Source organism: Peromyscus leucopus, chromosome 4 (genome assembly GCF_004664715.2).
Source record: "Peromyscus leucopus breed LL Stock chromosome 4, UCI_PerLeu_2.1, whole genome shotgun sequence".
NCBI classification, from domain to species: Eukaryota; Metazoa; Chordata; class Mammalia; order Rodentia; family Cricetidae; genus Peromyscus; species Peromyscus leucopus.
Window position 1 is genome coordinate 137,281,344 of NC_051066.1, and position 23,374 is coordinate 137,304,717.

At 41.3% G+C, this 23,374-nt stretch overlaps 1 protein-coding gene across 4 annotated transcripts in view; it reads right to left on the reverse strand.

The window, feature by feature from the left end:
• Zhx3 (zinc fingers and homeoboxes 3) overlaps positions 1 to 23,374 on the reverse strand; it is a 123,585-nt gene that overhangs the window by 14,661 nt on the left and 85,550 nt on the right. Inside the window, exon 3 of one of the 4 annotated variants that reach the window (XM_028868392.2) lies at positions 18,094 to 18,173. The exons of the other annotated variants lie outside the window; for them this stretch is intronic. The gene's annotated coding sequence lies outside the window, so the exon portion shown is untranslated. The remainder of the gene's footprint in view (positions 1 to 18,093; positions 18,174 to 23,374) is intronic. 4 annotated transcript variants of the gene reach the window in all.

The window sequence follows — 23,374 nt, forward strand, 5'->3', positions numbered from 1 at the left end:
AGCCTAAAGTACTTAATTTCTAAGTTCCTTTAAATATAATTAGCAAATGCTTCGAAGTAAGTGTGTGGTGATATATTGTGTACCTTAATAAACTTGCCTGAGGATCAGAGGACAGAGCCAGCCACTAGATTATACACAGAGGTCAGGCAGTGGTGGCACACACCCTTAGTCCCTATCACTCGGAAGGCAGAGATCCTCTGAATCTATGAGTTCAAGGCCACACCGGAAACAAAGCCAGGCAGTGGTGGCACAAACCTTTAATCCCAGCACTGGGAAGCACACACACCTTTAATTCCAGGAAGTGATGTCTGGGTAGAGAAAGGTATCTAAGGCGTGAGAAGACAGGAACTCTTTCTCTCTTTAGGCTGAGGATTTCATAAAGGTAAGAACTAGTGGCTGGCTGTTCAACTTCTCTGATCTTTCAGCTTTCACCCTGATATCTGGCTCTGGATTTTTTTTTAATTAAAAAAACCATCTAAGATTCAAATATCATAAGTGCTTTACATAATTCCAAACATAAGAATGACACACAATTATCCTTCTCTAGTGAGCACTTCATATTTTTGGATGAGTCATGAAAGGCCTCAGACAGAATCCCAGCACAAGTGAAAGAAGAAAACGGCAGATCAACTGAGAGTCACCAAAAGTAAAAATGGACTTCAAAGGTCACTGTCAGTAAATTACAAGATGGTGCTGGAGATCTTAGAATGCTTTCTTGACATTCATGAGGAGCTTAGTTTAAGACTCAGCATAAAAGGGGGCTTTGAAAATCATATATCTGATAAGGTATACCTGGAATATATATGAAGATATTTTACAACTTAAGAAAAAGACAATCTAGTTAAAAATGAGCAAAAGATTTGGTCACACTTTTGCCCAAGGACATACAAATGAGTAATAAGTACATTTAAAAGTGCTCAACATTGCCAGACATGATGGCACACATCTTTAATCGCAGCAATTGGGAAGCAGAGGCAGGCAGATCTCTATGAATTCAAGGCCAGCCTGGTCTACATAGTGAGTTTCAGGACAGCCAGAGCTACATAGTGAGACCCTGTCTCAAAAAACAAAAACAAATAATAATAATAATAATATAAAAGTGCTCATCACCATTGGTAGCTAAAGAAACATAAATCAAACTACAATGAAATCCCTCTGCACCCCACCAGGACAACTACAATCACATGGCAGAGAACAAATACTGGTGAGAATGTGAAGAAATTGGAGCTTTCTGTTACTGGTAGGATGTAAAATGGTGTAGCTACTTTGAACAAAAGATTTTGGTGGTTCTTCAAAAAGCTACATACATAGTTGCCAAATTTATCTAGCCACTCCACTCCTGGCCATATGCAAAAGAGAATGAACATGTGCTTACACAAAAGCATATACAGCTTTACTATCAGCTCACCATGGTATCATTCACAATAGAAACTGATGAATGGGTAAGTATGTGAAACATCTATCTAGTAGAATATTCTTCTACCATAAAGCTGGATAGCATTTTTCTGGTTTTTGTTTTGTTTTACTCCTTTGAAGTATAACTTTGTCATGTACCTTGGGATGGCATCAAGCTCATGATTCTGCCTCATCCTCCTATGTATTTGCCATAACATCTGGCAGGGGAGAGGTTTAATAAATACTGAAACATGATAAAACTGAAAAGATTATGCTAAGTGAAAGAAAGCATCCACAAAATGCCCCACGATGCATTATCTCATCTATATATGACATCTAGAAGAGTAAATGCACAGAGACAGAAAGTAGATTAGTTGCCAGGGGCTGATGGGCAGGGAGAATGGTATGAAGTCTCCTGGGATGAAAGTACTAAACATACACTAACTAGAAAAACAAGAAAGGTAAAGTGGTACTGGGGAGATTGCTCAGTGCTATGAGCGCCTACTGACCAAGCATGAGGACATCTTTAAACCATGCACTGGAGAGGACAGAGACAAGAAAATCACTGGAGATTGCTGGTTAGACAGCCCAGCTGAAAGACAGTGAGAAACTCTATCTTGTGGGGATAACAAGGGGTGTGTGTGTGTGTGTGTGTGTGTGTGTGTGTGTGTGTGTGTGTGTGTGTGTGTGGTGTGTCAGAGAGAGAGAGAGACAGAGAGAAAGACAGTCAGACAGACAAAAGAAAGAGAGAGAGAGAGAGAGAGAGAAGGAGAGAAGGAGGGAGGAGGGAGGAAGGGAGGGAAGATAGAGGCCAGAAAGTCACAGCCTTTAGTTCTACAGAAAAGGGCCATCACCCATACTTTTAAGGTTATAATTCAAGTGACAGTTTGGTGACACATTGTGTTATTTATGCCTACCCAGAATAAGGGTGAATGATAATGTTTGCAAGCATCATGCTTGGCAGGGAGAGAAAAGAAAGATGGAGACCCATTAACTGGAAGATGCACCACCAGCTAGAAGAGAGCTTGGGCTCACCACAAGCTCAGACAGCCAGCAGAACTTAGTAGCAGGTAATGCAGGACCTTGCCTCTATGGCACAAATGCAAAGGCACAGGGCCAGTGCTGCTATTTGTGATGGGGACTGCTGGGTTTCACTGAGCAGCAGGTAAATAATGTTTCCAGTGCTTTATTTACAAAAGCTGAGAAGTGGCACAAGTACAAGAAGGTGCATGTGTGTTTGGGTGTGTGTGTGTGTGTGTGTGTGTGTGTGTGTGTGTGTACACACGCCCAAGGTTGACATCAGGTGTCTTCTTTGGTCACCCTCTATCTTTATATACTGAGGCAGGATCCCTTGCTGAACCTGGAGATTGCTGTTTTGGCTAGTCTGGCTAGCCCAGTTTGCTCTAGGAACACTGTCTCCACCTCCTGTATGATGTGATTACAGGCAGCTGCTACAGCAACACAGCTTTCGTGTGGACTCTGGGGACTTGAACTCTGGTCTTCATCCTTACATGACAAACGTTTTACCCAATAAGAAATTTGAGTAAAATGATTGGCTATATTAGCAATATACATAAATTATAAACTTTCCCATATGATAGAAATGACTGATTAGAGAAATGAAGGAGGGAAAGCCCATTTACATTAGCAGTAAAAGCTCTAAAGTCTTTAACAATAAGCACAAAGCTTTAATAAAGAAAAAAGAAAACCTAGGCAGAGCCAAAGCTTATACCTGAAAGTAAAGACTCAGAACTCTAGTGATAGCAGGATTTTCCAGAGAGATGTTGGATTTCAGTGAGACTATAATCACAGTTAAGATGCCACCAGATAACAGTCAAGATGCCACCAGACAAAGGGAGATGTTGATGGTATAATCTAGGTGAGAAGTATGTGGATGCTCTCTCTAGGTCTTTCAATTTTTCCTCTTTGATACTTTGTTTTTAAGATTGTTGGAAAGAAATGCCCTAAGAATTTTTCATGGAATTTGGCAAACTGAATCCGAATTGTCCTTTCAAGGGAAAAGGTAAAAAACAGCTTTACATTTTTTTAGAAAGAACAGTAAAAGGGGCTTTTTTTTTTTTTTTAACCAGAAACTGAACTTTAAAATTGAATGATTAGGCTGGGTGGTGGTGGCACATGCCTTTAATCCCAGCACTCAGGAGGCAGAGGCAGGTGGATCTCTGTGAGTTTGAGGCCAGCCTGGTCTACAAAGCGAGATTCAGGACAGTCAGAGCTACACAGAGAAATCCTGTCTCCAAAACAAAACAAAACCAAAAAAAAAAAACAAAAAAAAAAAAACAACAAAAAACACCCACAAAAAACAAAACTGAATGATTAAAGAGGTATGTTATAAGCATGTTAAGACAGATGAGGGAATCATTAAGTTACTATAATGGTCAATCTTGCTAGATACTTTCAAGGGACTAAAGTACCTAAGAGATTAATAAACAAGCAAATTCCTGAGTGTCTGATGGCATTTCCAGAGAGGATTAACTAGCCAGGTAATACCTCCGCAAATGTGCCATCCCACAGGCAGAGAAACCAGGCTGCAGTAGACAGTCTCTTCGGACGCTTGGCCACAGGACATGAGTTTCTGTGTTCCACCGTATCTTCTTGAAGTGGACTAACCCCTCTGAACGCATGAGTCAAAGGAGCCAATGCTTCCTTTCTTTTAAGCTGTTTATTTCAGACGTTTGTCACAGCAACCGAAAGGCTAAAAGATATATTTTATGCAGTGGGTTTTTATTCTTTTGTTTAACTTATTTATGTATCTGTATGTCTCTATGTGTATGCACTATGTGTGGGGGTGCCCAAAGAGAACAGAAGAGGGCACTGGATACCTGGAGCTGGACTTAGAGGAGGTTGTAAACCATCTGATATGAATGCTGAGAACCAATGTTGGGTCCTCTTAAAGAGCAGCAAGCACTCTTAACCACTAAGCCATCTCTTCAGGCCCTAAATTACAGGGTGAATAAGTACTTCAGAGCATGACTGTGGGACAGAATCAAAGGATCCCAGTTGGTAGCCATTGGTAGTAATAGCTACCACTGTAAACTACAGCCATAAATACTGGACAAAATTCACGGTTCCACCTCAAGAGACTTATGAAACATAAGAGAAAGTAAAAGAAAAAGAAATCCAATTGTTTGTGTAAGGAAACAATCCTATTCCTTAAGTCAAGATCCTTCACTGTCTTCTAGGCTATCATGAGCCTCCTTTACCTGCCTTACATAGAGAAGACAGCAGCTGCAGGTGTCTGTGGGAGCTGTAAGCTACCAGAGGGCTTGCTCTTGAGTCCTGCTTCCTGCACTTTCGTCTGTAGAAACCTCTATAGACCATATACTTTTCCTTACCTTAGAGAAGATGATCCTTCCTTCTTAGCCAAACAATTAGCCCAACAAAATGACAGTATTGGCTGGGTGTGGTGGTACATACCTTTAACCTCCGCACTTAAGAGACAGAGGCAGGTGGATTTCTATGAGTTTGAAGCCAGCTTGGTCTCTACACACGGAGTTCCAAGACAGCCAGGAGTACACATAGAGACCCTGTCTCCAAGAACAGAGAGGTAGGGGAGGGTGCTACTTACAAGATCTGCACAAGTTCAAGCCAGACAAAATCCTAGCACAGAGAAGGGGAAGTGGACACAAAGTCTCATCCTTAACCAAGAAGCTATCTGCAATTGATACCTGCTGGAAGAAGGAAAATTCAGCACTCTCTAACAGAGTGATGCTGGATATATCAGCCATACTAGAGGCAAGAGTAGCTGGCCAAAATAAAATGGAATCCATGGTTTTGTATGCTTTTTGTTATGTTTTACTATTTTTTGTCCTTTGAATATTTTTTTTAGTTTTTTTTTTTTTTTAAGAGAGTGAGAAAGAACATGAAGCTGGGAGCATAGGGAGTTGGAAAAGTTCTGGGAGGAACTGAGGGAGGGAAATAATATGACCAAAGTAGATTATAAGAAAAGTTAAAAAGAATAAAAATATTTTTTAAAAAGAAAATCATAGTGCTTTAAAATATTCTTATATAGCCAATGAGATGGTTCAGCGAGTAAAAGCATTTGTGACCAAGCTTGACAACCTGAGTCCAATTCCTAGGACTCAGATGGAAAGATACTGATTTCTGCAAATTGTCCTCTGACCTCCACATGTAAGCCATGATACATGAATGCTCACACATACACACACACACACACACACACACACACTCATGCACGCGTGCATGCATGCACACCCATACTCGCAATAAAATAAAATTCAGTTTTTTTGTTTTTGTTTTTTTTAGATTTATTTACTTTTCATATGAATGTTTTGCCTGCTTGTATGTATGTGCACTATGTGCATGCTTGGTGTCCACAGAGGTTAGAAAAGGGCATCAGATCCCCAAAGACAAGATTTAAGTATGGTTGTGAGCCACTGTGTGGATGCTGGGACTCAAATCTGGGTCCTCTGCAAGAGCAGCCAGTACTCTAAACTTCTGAGTCATCTCTCCAGTCCCAATCCAAATGTTATTTTTGTTTTTTAATGGAAACCAAGAGAACACTAAAAAGGGCACAGAATTCAGGCTTTTAGAGTAAATTCAAAATAAAAATTTCATTTTCAAATGAGCTGCATCTTATCTGGACCCTGATTCTAATAAACTAAGAACAAAAAGCTATTTTTAAAAAATTATTTATTTATTTTTATTTATGTGCATTGATTTGTGTTTTGCCTGCATATATGTCTTTATGAGGGTGTCAGATCCTCTGGACCTGGAGTTACAGACAGCTGTAAACTGCTATGTAGGTGCTGGGAATTGAACCTGGGTCCTCTGGAAGATCAGCCAATGCACTTACTTATCTGCTGAGCTACCACTCCAGCAGCACCCCCCCCCCAAGCTATTTTTTTAAACAATCAGAGGAACATGAACATGTGTTTGCATTTTAGCTTATTATCACATTAAAAACAATTTTTTAAAAAACCCCTCAAAATCCAATGGTTTAAAGAAAACAATGTCTTTCTCATGATTCTGAGTAGGCTTAGCTGGGAGATTTTTTTGTGCATGAAAGGGAAGCTAGAGACCAGGACATGGCGTCCTCTCTCACATGAGCCATTCCCTGACTGAGATGGTTAGGACAGGACTCATTCTTCTTCGATGGCAGCTTGGGCCTTCTCATAGGATAGCAGTCTAGAGTAGTCAGCTTTCTTGTGTTACGGATGACTTCCAAGAGAGGAAGCTGCCAGTCATCTTACAAACTGGAGCTGGACCTGCCAGTGTCACCTTTGGCACACTCCACTGGTCAAAAACAAGTTATAAGGCCAGTTCCAATTAAAGGGGAGCAGAAACAGATTCCACCCCCTGTTTGGAGAGAGGAGCTAAATGCTCATACAGGGAGCAAAGGTAATACTTTTTTTTAGCCCATCTACCAAAATTGGACATTATATGGCATTAAAGAATTACTTCTAATCTCTTTGTATGTAACATTGGAATTTCATTATGTCAAAACAAAAGTTCCAAATTAGCTAGTATGACACACAGAAATAGTTATGAGCATATATTTCATATTTTCATAATAAAAAGAAAAACTGACATATAAAAATTGGCATGATAAGCAAAGTCTTTATATCAACTTCTAAAAACAGTTTTGTTTTAAATGTTTATCTTTCCTTTCTTGGAAATTACTAACTTTGGCCAAGACAACCAGATATCACCACCCACCTTCCCACTGCCCAAGCCTACATAAATTGACTATCTTTCTTGGAATTTTCCACACCATAAAAAAAAAAACAAGTTAATGACAATTCCACCATTCAAAAGACATGATACTCTGTGTCTCCTGCTCCATCCTTGATGCCTCCAGGGGATTATTACTGCTCTTACCCTCTTTTAACACTGAGACGATACTGAGCAAGAAGAGGGACAGGATATACCCATCACAGCAGATCCTCATTCTAAGTCCATTTTCCGTTTAAGCTACATTTACCCTGGATATCTACTAAACAGCAAATATAGTCCCTTTATTTTCACATTTCCTTCCAAGTGGCTCAAAGATTTTACAAACTGAATTATTCCAGTGGGTTTGGTGGGTTAGTGATCATTCTTCTTTTTCTTCTTCTTGTCATCTTTTACTTTTTCTTTCTTCTACTTTTCTTTTTAAAAAATCATTAGAAGATACCTTAGGGTTACTATTGCTGTGATGAAACACCATGACCAAATGCTACTTGGGGAGGAAAGGGTTTGCTTGGCTCACACTTCCACATCATAGTCCATCACTGAAGGAGGAAACTCAAACAGAACAGAAAGTCAGACTGGGCAGGAACCTGAAGCAGGAGCTGATGTAAAGGCTATGGAGGGGTGCTGCTTACTGCTTTGCTCCTCATGGCTTGCTCAGCCTGCTTTCTTATAGAACCCAGGACCACTAGCCCAGGGATAGCACCCACAATGGGCTGGGCCCTCCCATCAATCACGAATTAAGAAAGTGCTCTACAGGCTTACCTATAACCCACTCTTACAGAGTCAAGTTCTCAATTGAGGCTCCCTTCTCACTGATGACTCTAGCCTATGACAAATCCATAGAAAACTAGTCCAGCACAGTATCTATATAGCCAAACTTACTTTCATGGGTTTTGACTGGTTTTATTGCTTTGTAGCCTAAAGAAGGCTTAGGTGCTGAGGCTTCTTTCTTCTCCTCTCCTCAAGCCACTTCAGTGCTCTAAGGTTCCTCAAAGACAGAGTCAAGTGCACACAGCAGACCTGAAATGCCTTGTTTGACTCTCTGTGCCTTGTTCTACTACCTCTCATGACAGTTCACTGAACATGACCATGATCCTAAAGAGTTCTGGGAAAATGTGTAACCTTACTGATGAAGTACAGTTGGTCCCAATAGTTTAGCATAAAATCAGAAGTGGATTTTGTACACTTACCTGGCTCTTAAGTCATAAGGCTGATCAATCCACTGAGTGGCATTTAATATTGGCTATCAAGAGACAACAGTAACTTCCTGATAAGACACTAACAGTATTCAAAGTACTACCCCAGAAGTGAATGCTTGTCTTGGGCCTTCATTTCCAGGGGGCTGAACCCTGGGCTCCTACAACTCTTCTCTGTGCTCAGGCCTGGGGCAGTGCTCTCTTCTGGATGAAGGACCTAGAGCTTTTTCAATAGAGAAGACAAGAAAAGGCCTAATAGCTTCCTTCCCTTTTATTTATTTTTTTCTTTTATTTTACAATACTATTCAGTTCTACATAACAGCCACAGATTCCCTTGTTCTCCCCCTTCCTGCCCCCCTCCCCTTCCCCCCAGCCCACCCCCCTTTCCCACCACCTCCAGATCAAGGCCACCCCCGAGGACTGTAGAATAAATTTAAAATTTGACTTGTTGAGTTCACCTAAAAAGAAGAGAACCCAGATGGCATTAGGAAGGACTAGGAAGCAAGCTCAAGAGGGAGCTAGTTTAATGACAAAAACTAAAAGATAAGACCAACTGACAACACTTGCAGCTGCTGACCCACCAGCATCACAGCACTGGGGAGGGAGGACTAAGGAGAAGCCTAGGTTTGCTCCCTGATGAACTCTTACATTTGCATTATTCACAAGAGCCAAGAGGTGGACACAACCTAATGTCCACTGACAGACAAAGGAATAAAAGAGAATGTGATGTAAATAGAGGGTGGAATATTATTTAGTCTTTAAAAGGAAGGGTATTGTAATATAGTACTACAACATAGAGGAACCTTGAGATAGTTGAGTGAAATGAGCCAGACTCAAGAAGGTCAATAGTTTTCGTACCTAAGTAATTTCCTGGTTAGTAGTGTCAGTAAGATGATCAAGGTATAGACAGCATATAATTCTCATCTGCTTGCACTACACTCTGAAATAGGATTTTAACTCATAGGAGCTATAGTATGAGCCAATACAGATAGCACTATAGTTATTAGAATTCTTAACCCCATTCCTAGATCCCATTTATCCATGTATTTAATAACTAGAAGCTATCATTATATGTCAGGCATTGTGAACATGGCAGAATTCGAAGAGGGAAAAGGGCAGAAAGTCCAGAAGTGTTAGAAATATCTGCCTGAAAGCCCTAGTGGCCTTGTGATGAGATAATCCCAGTCTACTCAGTCCAGTGGGGCTTCCTTAGCTTGCTGGATCACTTCACCCCAGATTTCTCCTCTGGGAGGGGAAAAATGAAACAGGACTTTGACATAGATGTCGGGAGTAGTCATAGCAGTTGCAAAATGGTAAACACAGTTTTCACTGAATCCTGTTCTGGTTGGGCTGCATCTTGAGTGCTTCTTTCATTTCTAATCGCCACATTCTGAAAGATGTGCACGAATTTGAATGTGCTCAAAGAACTGGTCCCCACATAGACTGCAGAATGAATTGAGGGTGCTTACACTGTACAGGCAGTTACTAAAGGGTGAGACGATGACCTTTAACCCTAAGACAAGTCAAATACAGAAAGAGCTTGTTGGTCAGGTAGTAAATAGATAACTTACTCTGCACCTACAAGGGGAGATCAACTAAAACAGCAAATACCACAGCTGTGGTAAGCTCTGAGCCCTGGTGACACTCAAAAGAGACTGCAGAACAGGTCATGTGGAAATATAGCTCAGAAGGCAGCCAGGCTTCACACATTGCCTCTTCCTCCACATTGGGTACTCCCAAGTCCCCTTAGAGCTATGGCTTTAACTTGGAGGCAAACACAGGTTATGTTTGGGGATTGCATCCTGATGGGCAGTGCCCATGTAAAGTACTACAGAGGCTATCATAGTTGTCATTTGGGGTGTAAAGGAGCCCCATCTATTTTCCCATCTCTGTCACATATCTGGAATGGTCTTGGCCTTGACCCCTCTAGTCTATTATTTCTTACTTGTTATATGTAACAACTTATAGTTTCTGGGAAATATGTTATTTTAGCATTTAGTTAAACTTAACTTTTTTATTTTGAATGCAAAGAATATTCATATTGTTCAAAAGTTAAGAGGGTTCATGGGGCAAGCTTCTCTGAGTCTCACTATTTCATCTTCAACCCAGGAGCAAACACTGACTTATTTCTCATGTATTTTCTATAGTGATTTTAAGTGTATACACACATGCACACACACACAGACACACAGAGTTTTATTCTGTATTTGTATTTTAAAAATATATCAGGTTATCTCTTGAAGGTTAGCTTACAGTAGTATAAAAAGTACTCCCTTGTTGTTCTTCACAAGTGCATATTATTCCACTATCTAGATATGCTATGTTGATTTAACTGGTGAGTGTGTAGGCTGTTTCTCATTCATTGCTGTCTCAGTGCTGATCGTGTACTACATACTTGACATATGTGTGGGCTTATCAATAGGATGTGTTCCTAAATGCAGAGTGGCTGAGCTGAATAAAGGAGAGAACTCCATTTTTGTTTTCAGTGGATCTTATAAATAGTGGGTGAGAAGGCCTATTTTTGAAGCCCTTACCCACTGAACACAACTTCAGATGTCTTAGGTTTTCCTCAAATAAGCAAGAGAAGCAGACAATTCTGTTTTCTGCACACGGTGACAAACTGAAGCACTGTGTGACTGATTGTGTGGACTTTGTAATAAGGTCAATGAAGAGAGTCATCAATGAGACTAAGCCTGGAAGGAGGAGGAGGGACACTGGATCTACATGGTGAGCTGGGTTTGGGGCGGTTATTTTTCTAAATGAATGTTCTTCAGAGGTTCTTGTAAGCATGCCAGCCTACAAGCTATTTACCCTGTAAACTATGTGGCCTACACTGGAAAAATTCAATTAAAACAAAACATGTAATTTCAGAAGTAAAACCACATCCAGAACCATTTATAATGCTTTTTTAAAATTTTAGCTTAAATTTAATAAAGCAATTTACTTTTGTATTTGAAACAAAATTTAGGATTCAAGTCTGTTTCCCAGTAACACATCTACTTTGAAAGCAGCTTTCTTACACCTCCACAGAACAAGTCCTGGCCACTCGCCTTCTCTGCTACCCTAGACTTGCTCCTAGCCCCAACCCAACCCCTTAAGTCTCACCCCACTTCCTGTATTTTTTCTGTGGGTTTGAGAGGCTTTTGGCAAAGATTAGAATCTTTTCACTGGGGACACTGGCATTTCACAGCCTCCCTGCTCATTAGCAGTCTGACCCATTAGCTCCCTGAAACACTGTGAGGAAACCAGCTCAATCTAGTTTCCCCCTAGAACAGAAGCCCATTATCAGCAGCTCAAATCTCCTTTTGCATTTTGTGTTGTTGCCCTTACTAGTTGCAAGTGTGTTTGGGTTGATAGTAATACCATCTTCCTAAGTTGAAGACTAAGTTGAAGTCTTGGTTTCCATCCATGTGGATGAAGCACACATACCCTGTTGTGGTGGTATTGTGTTCTCCAAAATATTGTGTAACTTAATAAATTTATCTGGGGTCAGAGAACAGACAGCCACTAGATACAAAGGCTAGAAAATGGTGGCACTCACACCTTTAATCCTAGCATTCCAGAGATAGAAATCCCTCTGGATCTCTGTGAGTTCAAGGCCACATTGGAAACAGCCAAGCATGGTGACACGCCTTTAATCCCAGAAAGCCAGCCTTTAATCCCAGGGAGTGGTGGTAGAAAACAGAAAGATATATAAGGCGTGAGGACCAGAAACTAGGGGCATTTTGGCTGGTTAAGGTTTGGGCTGGTTAAGCATTCAGGCTTTTGAGCAGTAATTCAGCTGAGACCCATTCCGGATGAGGACTCAGAGGCCTCCAGTCTGAGGAGACAAGACCAGCTGAGGATCCAGCGAGGTGAGATAGCTATGGCTTGTTCTGTCTCTCTGATCTACCAGCATCGACCCCAATAACTCGCCTCGGGTTTGATTTTATTAATAAGAACCTTTAAGATTCCTGCTACACCCTGTACTTTCAAAAGTGTTTCCAGAACCCAGCTACCCCCTCATTGCCTCTGTTTCTCCCAGCCTGATGCCAGCCACTGTCATTTCCTGCCTGGACTACTTTCAAACCCTGATGGATGTCCCTGTGTCCCCTCCTCTGGCTTTTCCTAGTTTATTCTCAGTACAGCCAATGGAGCCATGCTGAACTGAACATGAGACAGATCCTGTCAGTGCTGTATTTAAAGTCCTCCTTTGGCACTGCCTGTCTCCGAGAAATTTGAACATCACAGTGCACCGCTCCACCCCACAGCTCTTTCACCTGGTCACTTCCTGTCCTCTCTCTACAACTGGTACAATTTCAACATCCTAATGCCAGCTGGTACTTCCGCCTGGAGTAGGCTTCCTCACATACCCAGATGGCTCAGTTCTGCATGTTCCAGTCTATGCCCCAGTGCTGGAGATAGAACACAAGGCCTTGTATGTGTGAGGCAAGTACTTTACCATTGACCTACATGCCCAACTCCCAGCTCTTCTTTTAGGACTCAATGAGGAGTCACTATCTGAGACAGTGCCAGTGACCAGGCCCACGAGTAAATACTGAAACAAAGCAGATACTTTCTTGAAAGTGGCCCTGGAAGTGACATATTTTCTCACATTTCATTGGTTACCCTTAATCTTGGGTAGACAGGCAATTCTGATGTATCTAGAAGAGCAAGGTCCAGGATATTGATGAGTAGCCTAGTAACCACAGCAGACTGTTAGTTTCTTGAGTTCAGAGATGGCATAAACTTAGCAAATCAAACCTTAATGAAGGCAATTTTATATGTGTTCACTACACAACACCATTCTACAATACCTTTCCATTTTTGCTAAGTGTTGAGTTCCCTATCTCTGGAGATGCTCATACAGAGACTATTTTAACTACCAAGTAGTGATACACTGAAGGACCCTCATACAGAGAGGGCTGCTTGAACTGAGTCTTTCAAGTACTCTTATTCTGGGGCCTCTGTATTTATACTATGCTCACCCTTCTGAGCCTGAAGAATAACTTAACATTCACTTTAGAGGTGATAACATCTGACTAGAGCAGGCTATTTCTGCTGGTAATTTGACAGTAACAAGAACTGAGGGATAAAAACAAGTAGAGAGCTTTAGTCTCAAGCCCCCAGATGAATTACAGGTTTTTTTTTTTTTTTTTAAAGTTGAGTCATTAAAGTTTTTTTTTATTTTTATTTTTTTATTTATTATGTATACAGCATGTATGACTACAGGCCAGAAGAGGGCGCTTGATCCCATTACAGATGGTTGTGAGCCACCATGTGGTTGCTGGGAATTGAACTCAGGACCTCTGGAAGAGCAGTCAGTGCTCTTAACCTCTGAGCCATCTCTCCAGCCCGAATTACAGGTTTTAAATGCAGAAAGTATTAAGAAGACCTGTATGCACTCTGTTGGTGGTTTTAAAGAAAATGGCCCCCAAAGGGAGTGGCACTATTGGGAGGTGTGTCTTGGTTAGAGTTGGTATGGCCTTTTTGGAAGAAAGTGTGTCACTGTGGAGGTGGGCTTTGAGGTCCCATATATGCTCAAGCCACACCCAGTATCTCAGACCACTTCCTGTAGCCTGCACAAGATATAGGACTCTCAGCTACTTTTCCAGCACCATGTCTGCCTGCACGCTGCCTTGCTTCACACCATGATGATAATGGACTGAACCTCTGAACTGTAAGTAAGACACCCCAATTAAATGTTTTCCTTTATAAGAGGTTCATGGTCATGGTGTCTCTTCACAGCAACAGAAACCCTAACTAAGACAGAGGTTGGTACCAGGGACTGGGGTGTTGCTGTGATAGGCCTGACCATGCTTTTGTTTGAAGGAATATGGACCTTGAGACTGTGGATTAGAAAAGCAGTTGAACGCTTTAAGTGCTACTTAATGGGCCATCTTAGCAGGAGGATGGAAGACAGTGGTGCTGAGTGTGTTCTATGAACCGTGGGTGCCTGGATCAAGAGGTTTCAGAGGAGAAGACGAATATGTGGCCTAGAGATCATCCTTGTGATATTTTGGTGAAGAAAGTGGCTGCCTTTTGTCCCTGTCCAAAGAGTCTGTCTGAGGCTAAATGAAGAGTTTTGGATTAATTCTATTGGCAGAGGAAATTTCAAAACATCCTAGTATAGACTCTGTTGTGTGGTTATTAGTGGTAACTGGAATGAAGATTTATAATGAAAATGAGAAAGCTGAGCAAGGTAAACTACAAAATGTAAAATTTGAGGAGAAAAGAAGCACCAGAAAGTGAAATGGAGCTAAGTCCTGTGTTCAAGAAGATAAACAGATTAAGAAATGGAATAGTGAAGTATTATTGACCTCAGGGAAAAATCACACCCAACCAAGTTTCCAACTTGTGAAAATGAATCAAAGAAAAGTTTAGAACCGGCACTTTTAATTCCATCAGTCCAGAGGCACAGGCTGACAGATCTCGAAGTTTGAGACCAGCCTGGTCTACAGAGCAAGTTCAAGAATAACCAAGCTTAGGCAGTGAAGGAAACCATGGAAAACAGAAAGCTGGTAAAGATGTAACTGAACAAGGGGGCCATGTTCCAGCCCCAGCAAGCAGCAGATCTTGGCAACTTTCGCCACACGGTTCTGGCTTTAGAGTTAAAGATAGAAGAAAGGGGTTATGGAATTTGCCTCCGAGACTAAGGAAAGTCACTGAGGCTAGCCATGTGTCGAGGTGTCCCTGAATGGAGGCCTAGAGAGGCCACTGCATGAATCTGTGAAGTTGAAGCCTGTATTGTCTTGGAGAACCCAAGATGTTGGAGATGCCAGAGTTGTGGGATACCTGTCCAAGAAAGCTGCTGACAGGAAGTGGAACTAGCCCAAGAGAAAGAAGTGTGTTGCAGTCAACACGTTGGAGAGGAATTGGTATTCAGTATTTCCTCAGTATGCTCCTTCCATACGTTTTGGAATGGTAATGTATACCCTGTGCCATTATACGTTGGAAGTATGTGATTTGCTTTTTGCTTTTGCTTTTGCAGGGGATTAAAGTTAAGAGATTGCATGAATCTCAGTAGAAACTTTGAACTTTAGACTTTTAAATAAGTTTGAGACTGTTATAGACTATGAGGTTTTTAAAAGTTGGACTGAATGCATTTTTGCATTATGATATGGCTACAAGCCTATGGGGGCCAGAGAGTGGAATGTGGCAGTTTGAAAGAAAATGGCCCCCAAAGGGAGTGGCATTATTAGGAAGTGTGACCTTGTTGGAGTAGGTGTGGTTTTGTTGGAGTAAGTGTGTCACTGTGGAGGCAGGCTTTGAGGTCTCATATATGCTCAAGCCACACCCAGTATCTCAGACCACTGCCTGTTGCCTGCACAGCTACTTCTCTAGTAGCATGTCTGCCTGCATGCTGCTTTGCTTCCCACCATGACAATAATGGCCTAAACTTCTGAATTGTAAGTGAGCCACCCCCAATTAAACCTTTTCTTTTTTTAAGAGTTGCTGTGGTCATGGTGTCTCTTCATAGCAATATAAACCCTAACTAAGACACACTCAGAGGGCAAAACTAACCCAGCTCTGGGCTTGGCAGTTCTTTACCACTCAGGGGTTGGACACATTTGAACTTTGTGTAAACTCAACAGAACTCCGACCACTCCAACCAGCAGATCTGCTATGTTGCCACAGTCCTGCCTACACATATTCCTGACAGAAGATGTTTTCCCACCTGTGATGTTTGCTTTAGAGTGCTACTGACTCACGTCATCTTCTCACTTTGTCCCACTGTGACAGTTTTCTATTAGATGTAAAAGAAAAAAATACAGCTTGTCTTCTTTTTTTATTATTTTATAACATTATTATTATATTTATTGATTTTCCTGTGCATGGGCACACATGCCACAGGAATGACATTTTGTGGGAGTTGTTTTGTTCTACTATGTGGGTTCCAGATATTGAGCTTGTTAGTCTTTCCAGCAAGTTCCCTTACCTGCTAAGCCATCTTGCTGGACCATAGCCTAGCATCTGATAAATAATAATAGTCATTGTAACACTGTTATACCCATAGTGCAGGCTAGTTATAGGTCAATAGACAAAGCTAGACTCATCATAGAGGAGGGAGACTCAATTGAGAAAATATCTCCATAAGATTGGCTGTGGACAATCCTTTAGCAGATTTCTTTAATTAGTAATTGATTGGGAGAGTCCAGCCCATTACGAGTGGTGCCATTCCTGGAGTGGTGGTCCTGAGTTCTGTAAGAAAACAGGTTGAGCAAGCTAGTAAACAACACTCCTCCATGGCCTCTGCATCAGCTCCTGCTCCAGGTCCCTGCCTTGTTTGAGTTCCTGTCCTGACCTCCTTCAGTGATGGACTATGATGTGGAAGTGTGAGCCAAGCAAACCCTTTCCTCCCCAAGTAGCATTTGGTCATGGTATTTCATCACAGCAATAGTAATTCTTACTAAAAAAGATACAAAAATCTGGGGGCTAGAGAGATGGCTCAGAGGTTAAGGGCACTGACTGCTCTTCCAGAGGTCCTGAGTTCAATTCCCAGCAACCACATGGTGGCTCACAACCATCTGTAATGAGATCTGGCACCCTCTTCTGTATACATAATAAATAAGTAAATCTTTGAAAAAAATTTAAAAAAAAAGATACAAAAATCTAAGACTAACAATTGTTTACTTACATCATTTTCAAACCAGAAATGAAGATACATACTACCATCTCAACCAGTACATGAGTATATACATATGGGCACATGCACAAACACATACACTCATTCAACAAGAATCTAGGGACAGTGTTGGGGATTAGTTCATACAGATACACACACATGCACACTCACATACACAGTTACCCAGTAGGACTCTTTGGATAGTGTTTGGGTGAGTGAACTTTCTCAGCCAAGTAGGATGCACTTATTTCCTTTCTCTGAGATTGAAAGTGCCTAAATCACAAGTTTCTACTGGGCACAGTGGCTCCACTTGCAACCCCATAACTTGGGAGGACAGGCAGGAGAATCATGAGCTTGAGGCTAGCCTGGACTATACAATGATACCCTCTCTCAGAAAAAAAAAAAAAAAAAAAAAAAAAAAAAAAAAAAAAAAAAAAAAAAAAAAAAACAGTTTCTAAGAATTTCTCTTAATTGTATGCTTTAAAATTTTATGTAAGGAGTGGGGGAGATGGCTCAGGGGTTAAGAGCACTGGCTGCTCCTACAGAGGACCTAGGTTTGGTTCCTAGCACCCATACGGCAGCTCACATACCTGTACTGTAACTCCAGTTCTAGGGGCTCTGACTCCAGCATCTGGCTCTCTCATTATCAGGCATGCATGTGGTGAGCATGCAGGCATTCAGGCAAACCCACAAAACATAAATAAATAACCTTTTAAAATTCTTTTTTGATGTCTTCTTTTATATGTCTGCCTTACAAATCTGGCAAAAGTATATTTGTTTATCTGCCTTTAAGCAAAGGGTGTGTTGATCTGTTATTGTTTCTGAGATAACCTTAAACAAACAAAACATCATCTGACTTTACTTAAAATACTACTTAACTCCCATAAAACCCAGAAAACACTCCCTTAAATGGCCCTCTCCTATCCTGTCTCTGTCCTGTAGAGCCAGCTAGCTAGCCACATTTGACTGCCTTGCTCAGCCTCTGGCTCACTGTAGGCCTTTCCCTCTTCCCGTTCTGATCAAACTACTTGTTTCCGGGTGACCAGTCAAGCGGCTCTTCCCAACAACTCTTCTGCAGCTTTAATCTGAATCTCCAAAGTCATTAAGGACCCTTAGGACCCAGAGGAGCTTAAGGCCCATATTTATGCAAATCTCACCCATGCCAGAACTTGTAGTCTTCCATACCTGAGTGTCTTCAAAAACACCAGCTCCACCATTTACATCCACCACTGGTAGGTTCCTCTCTGACCTGGGTACTTATTCCACTAAGAAAAAAACAAAAGAAAAGAAAAGAAAAGAAAAACATCCAGGTTCCATGGATCTTTACTTCACTCTTGTTATCTGTTGTAGTCAGTTTGGGCTGCTGCAACAAACATGTCATAGGACAGGTGGCATATAGATAGAAATTAATTTCTCCCAGCTCTGGAAACTTCAAGATCAATTTGTTGGCAGACACTATCTGGTGAAAGCCTATTTTCTAACCCAGTCATCATCTCATTGTGACCTCATGTGACGTAAGAGTATGTGAGGCCTCTTTTTAAAAGGTGCCAATCCTACTCACTACGTTTCTGTCTCCATGGCCTGCTGGCCTTCCAAAGGCTTCACTTCCTCATCCTACACTGGGAGTTAGAATTTCAGTGCATAGATTTGAAGGACACAAACATTCAGAGCACTGTACAGTCCATCCAGATGTCTAAGAAGAGATCTCGACATCACTTCCACATCATGCACCCTTCTCCCTTCTTCCCCTTACGTGCTGTATTCATCAGTTTTCTCATTTCTGACAAAATGGCTGACCAAACCAACTTCAGGAAGTAGATTATTTAATTCTCTAACAGCTGTGACAAGATCCCTGACAAGAGCAACTTCAGGAGGGGTTCACTTTGGCTCACAGTACAGGGTACAGTCCATCACTCCATGCACTGACTTTTCAATCTGTTCAATGTGGTCCTTGATAAGTACAACTCGAGATTTTTGTTGTAGTTCAATTTGTCTATTTAATCACCTTTTGTCTATTCTTTTAGTATCATAGATAAGAAATTATTGCCTAAGCTAATGCCATACAGATTTTCCATGTGATCTCTTTGAAGTGTTTCATAGTTTTAATTTTTCATTTTGGTCTTTGACCCACACTGCATTTATTTTTTGCATATGGCATAAGGGTTCAGCTTTATCTATCTTCATAGGGATATTCAGTTTTCCCAGTACCATTTGTTGAAAAGACTCTCCCTTGTTCCACTGAAAAGAATTGGTCAAAGTTCATCTATGTGTGTAACAGTTAATTTCTGGGCTATTTTATTCCATTAATCTATACATTTTTATTAACAATCTTAATACTGAATACACAGTGAAATAATATTTTAAATAAATTAAACACATGCTTGAAATGAATTTTGTCTGTTTCCTTTTACTTTTTCAGTGTGACTCCTAGAACACTTAAAACCACACATGTGGCTTCCATTCTATTTCTACTGGACAATACTACCACAGCTGCTCTATACTGGAGCCACAGGCAGTGGAGAAAACAGCTGAGACGTTGTGGGATAAACTGATTGTAAGTGCTCTTCCCCCTCTGCTTGCTTGTCATTGCAGAACGTAGGGAAAGAAAACCACTGTGACTAGTGAGGCTTTTAAATGGGGCCAGTGCCGGTTTCAGAACCCACACATGCTAAGAAAGCACTCTACCATTGAACTCCAGCCTTAATCTTAGAGCTGTAGATACACAGCAAAATTAAGGAGATAGTACAGTGGTTTCTCATATATCCTGTCCCTATCCATACAATGCCTATGGAATTATGAGTATCCTCCACCAGAACAATGCATTTGCTAGAATGAATACATAGACCCTGCAGTTTACACACCAGGGTCTACTTGCATACTCTATGAGTTTGGGCAAATTGACTGTATTCACTATTACAGTATCATGCTGTGTTCTACCTATTTATCCTTTCCTTTCCCTGAAAACCACTGCTTTTTACTATTACACAATTCTGTCTTTTCTAGAATGCCATAGAATCACAGAGAATGTGGGCTTTTTGGATCAGGTTCTCCTACTAATATTCAGTTAAGATTCCCCTCGGGTCCCCCCACCCCCTTTTTTTTTTTTTAGTTCTTCAAGACAGGGTTTCTCTATGGCTGTCCTGCAACTTGCATTGTAGACCAGGTTGGCCTCAAACTCACTGAGATCCACCTGCCTCTGCCTCCAGAGTGCTGGGATTAAAGGCATGTGCCACCACCACACGGCCCCCTCAGGTCTTTTTATGGCCTATAGCTCATGTTTATTTTTACTTTAAAAAATAATGTCTTATAAAAAGACTGAATTACATGTATACGTGTGTGGGGGGGGGGAGTATGCACATGAGTGTCCACAGAGGCTAGAAAAGGCATATTGGATGGGTGATGGGAACTGAACTCAGGTTCTCTGCAAGAACAACAATTACTCTTAACTGCTGAGCAATCTTTCTAACTCTTTTTTTATTTTAATTTTTTTAATTTTATAATCTAATTTAATTTTACATATCAGCCATGGATTCCCCTGTCCTCCTCCTTTACTCCCTCCACCCCCGCCTTTCCCCCAGGCCCCCCTTCCCATCTCCTCCAGGGCAAAGACTCCCCTGGGGATTCAGCTCAATCTGGTAGATTCAGTCCAGGCAGGTCCAGTCCCCTCCTCCCAGGCTGAGCAAAGTGTCCCTGCATAAGCCCCAGGTTCCAAACAGCCAGCTCATGCACTAAGGACAGGTCCCGGTCCTACTGCCTGGGTGCCTCCCAAACAGTTCAAGCTAATCAACTGTCTCACTTATCCAGAGGGCCTGATCCAGTTGGGGGCTCCTCAGCTATTGGTTCATAGTTCATGTGTTTCCATTCGTTTGGCTATTTGCCCCTGTGCTTTTTCCAGTCTTGGTCTCAACAATTCTCGCTCATACAAATGCTCCTCTTTCTCGCCAACTGAACTCCCAGAGCTCCACCTGGGGCCTGGCCATGGATCTTTGCATCTGCTTCCCTCAGTCATTGGATGAGATTTCTAGCATGATAGTTTGGGTGTTTGGCCATCCTATCACTAGAGGAGGTCAGTTCAGGCTTTCTCTTGACCATTGCTAGTAGTCTATTGTGGAGGTATCTTTGTGGATTTCTGGGGACCTTTCTAGCACTTTGCTTCTTCCTATTCCCATGTGGTCTTCATTTATCATGGTCTCCTATTCCTTGTTCTCCCTCTCTGTTCTTGATTCAGCTGGGATCTCCCGCTCCCCTAAGCTCTCTTTCCCTCGAACCTTGCCCTTCATTACCCCCACTCATGTCCAGGTTGTTCATGTAGATCTCATCCATTTCTCTGTCATAGGGTGATCCCTGTGTCTTTCTTAGGGTCCTGTTTTCTAACCCCACATCTGACAGAGGGCTGATATCCAGAATATATAAAGAACTCAAGAAATTAGACATCAAAATGCCCAACAGTCCAATTAAAAAATGGGCTATAGAGCTAAACAGAGAATTCTCAACAGAGGGAGCTCAAATGGCTGAAAGACATTTAAGGAATTGCTCAACATCCCTAATCATCAGGGAAATGCAAATCAAAATGACTCTGAGATACCACCCCAAACCTGTTAGAATGGCTAAGATCAAAAACACTGAAGACAGCTTATGCTGGAGAGGATGTAGAGCAAGGGGAACTCTCCTCCACTGCTGGTGGGAATGCAAGCTTGTACAGCCACTTTGGAAATCAATATGGCGCTTTCTTAGAAAACTGGGAATCAATCTCCCCCAAGACCTAGCTATACCACTCTTGGGCATATACCCAAGGAATGCTCAATCATACCACAAGGGCACTTGCTCAGCTATGTTCATAGCAGCATTTTTTTTTATAATAGCCAGAACCTGGAAACAACCTAGATGTCCTTCAACTGAAGAATGGATAAATAAAATGTGGTACATATACACAATGGAGTGCTACTCAGCAGAGAAAAACAATGGCATCATGAGGCATTTGCAGGCAAATGGATGGATCTAGAAAAAAATCATCCTGAGTGAGGTAACCCAGACTCAGAAAGACAAACATGGTATGTATTCACTCATAGGAGGATACTAGATGTAAAACAAAGATGACTAGGCTGCTACTCATAACTCCTCTTAAAGCATTTAAAATGATATATGCATCTCATATCATGCTTTGGTTCGATGCTCTTTGGCTTGGTGTGGGAAATTTTTCAGAATACCATCTGCCTGCCTCTCCAACTAGTCACTCAAGGACATGTCTGGCCACACTTAAACCCCTGCTTCCTGAAAGTGCTGGCCTCTTAACCTTCACCTGCGGTAGTATCTTTTTTAATTTACTAAAACCCAATTCAAACGGGACATTTTCAATGAAGGCTTTCAAATTTCCACTGCCCTTAAACCATCTATATTATAGCATATACATCATAAATTTTAAGCATGTGCAGCCTGGATTTCCTTCCAGATGATAAGATCCTTGAAGTCAAGTCCTACATTTTATTCATTTTATTTCATCTTCAATCTCTAGTATAGAGTTGAACATATAGTATCAATCACAGATGCTGAGTCAACAATGACTAAATACAAGAAAGGATTGTCGTCTCATAAAATAAAAGTCACTACCAGGCAGAAAAGGATCTCAAATGCAACAGGCTAGGCTGCAAAAGTCTACTAACCAACATTTCAGTCCAATCAACACCTTAATCAAAAGTATTTAAAATGTGTCACAGTGAAGAGACAGAGAAAATAGACCCTAATAGTCAGCACACTGGGACTGACTTGGAAACATGGGGACTAGCCATGGAAACAGGATGGCTAAAACTACATTCCATATCCATTAAATGTTGATGGCCAGACCCTACCAGAATAGAGGCACTGAAATGAGCCTTTGATGTAGTTTCCACAGAAAGCCACCAACATGATTAAAGGGTTAGAAATTGAGATTTATGGGCCATGGCCAGAGGAACAGAGACAACTATGCCTAGACAAGAGAAAAGGCCGAAGAGTGACTTAATAACCATTTCAATCATTGTTATTACAAAGACGACAGTAACCAGATGGTCTCCATTTCCACCAAAGAAAGAATATTGAAAAGTACTTAAGCTGTAACAACAAAAAAAGTTGTCTAGTTTTAACAAAGAACCTGACAGTTAAGAACTGAAATATAGAGAAACAGACCCAGAGAGTGTGGGGTGTAGTATTTCTGAACCCCTTTATTAGGCTGGAGAACAGCAAAAGAGAAGGATGTGTTTAGGCAGTCCTTTGTTGAGAGCAAATCTCAACTGGCTACTCCTCAAAACATGAAACAACCATAACAATGAAAAAGAAGGTATGAACATTGAAGCATAGCACCCTCTGGTGTACGTAACTGTCCTTCAATCAAGGAACATTCTTGAAATTGTACTTATCAAAATCTGAGATACAAATTATGACAAAACTTAGACAAATGAACGAAGTAACTGATAGGATTCATTTATCACTA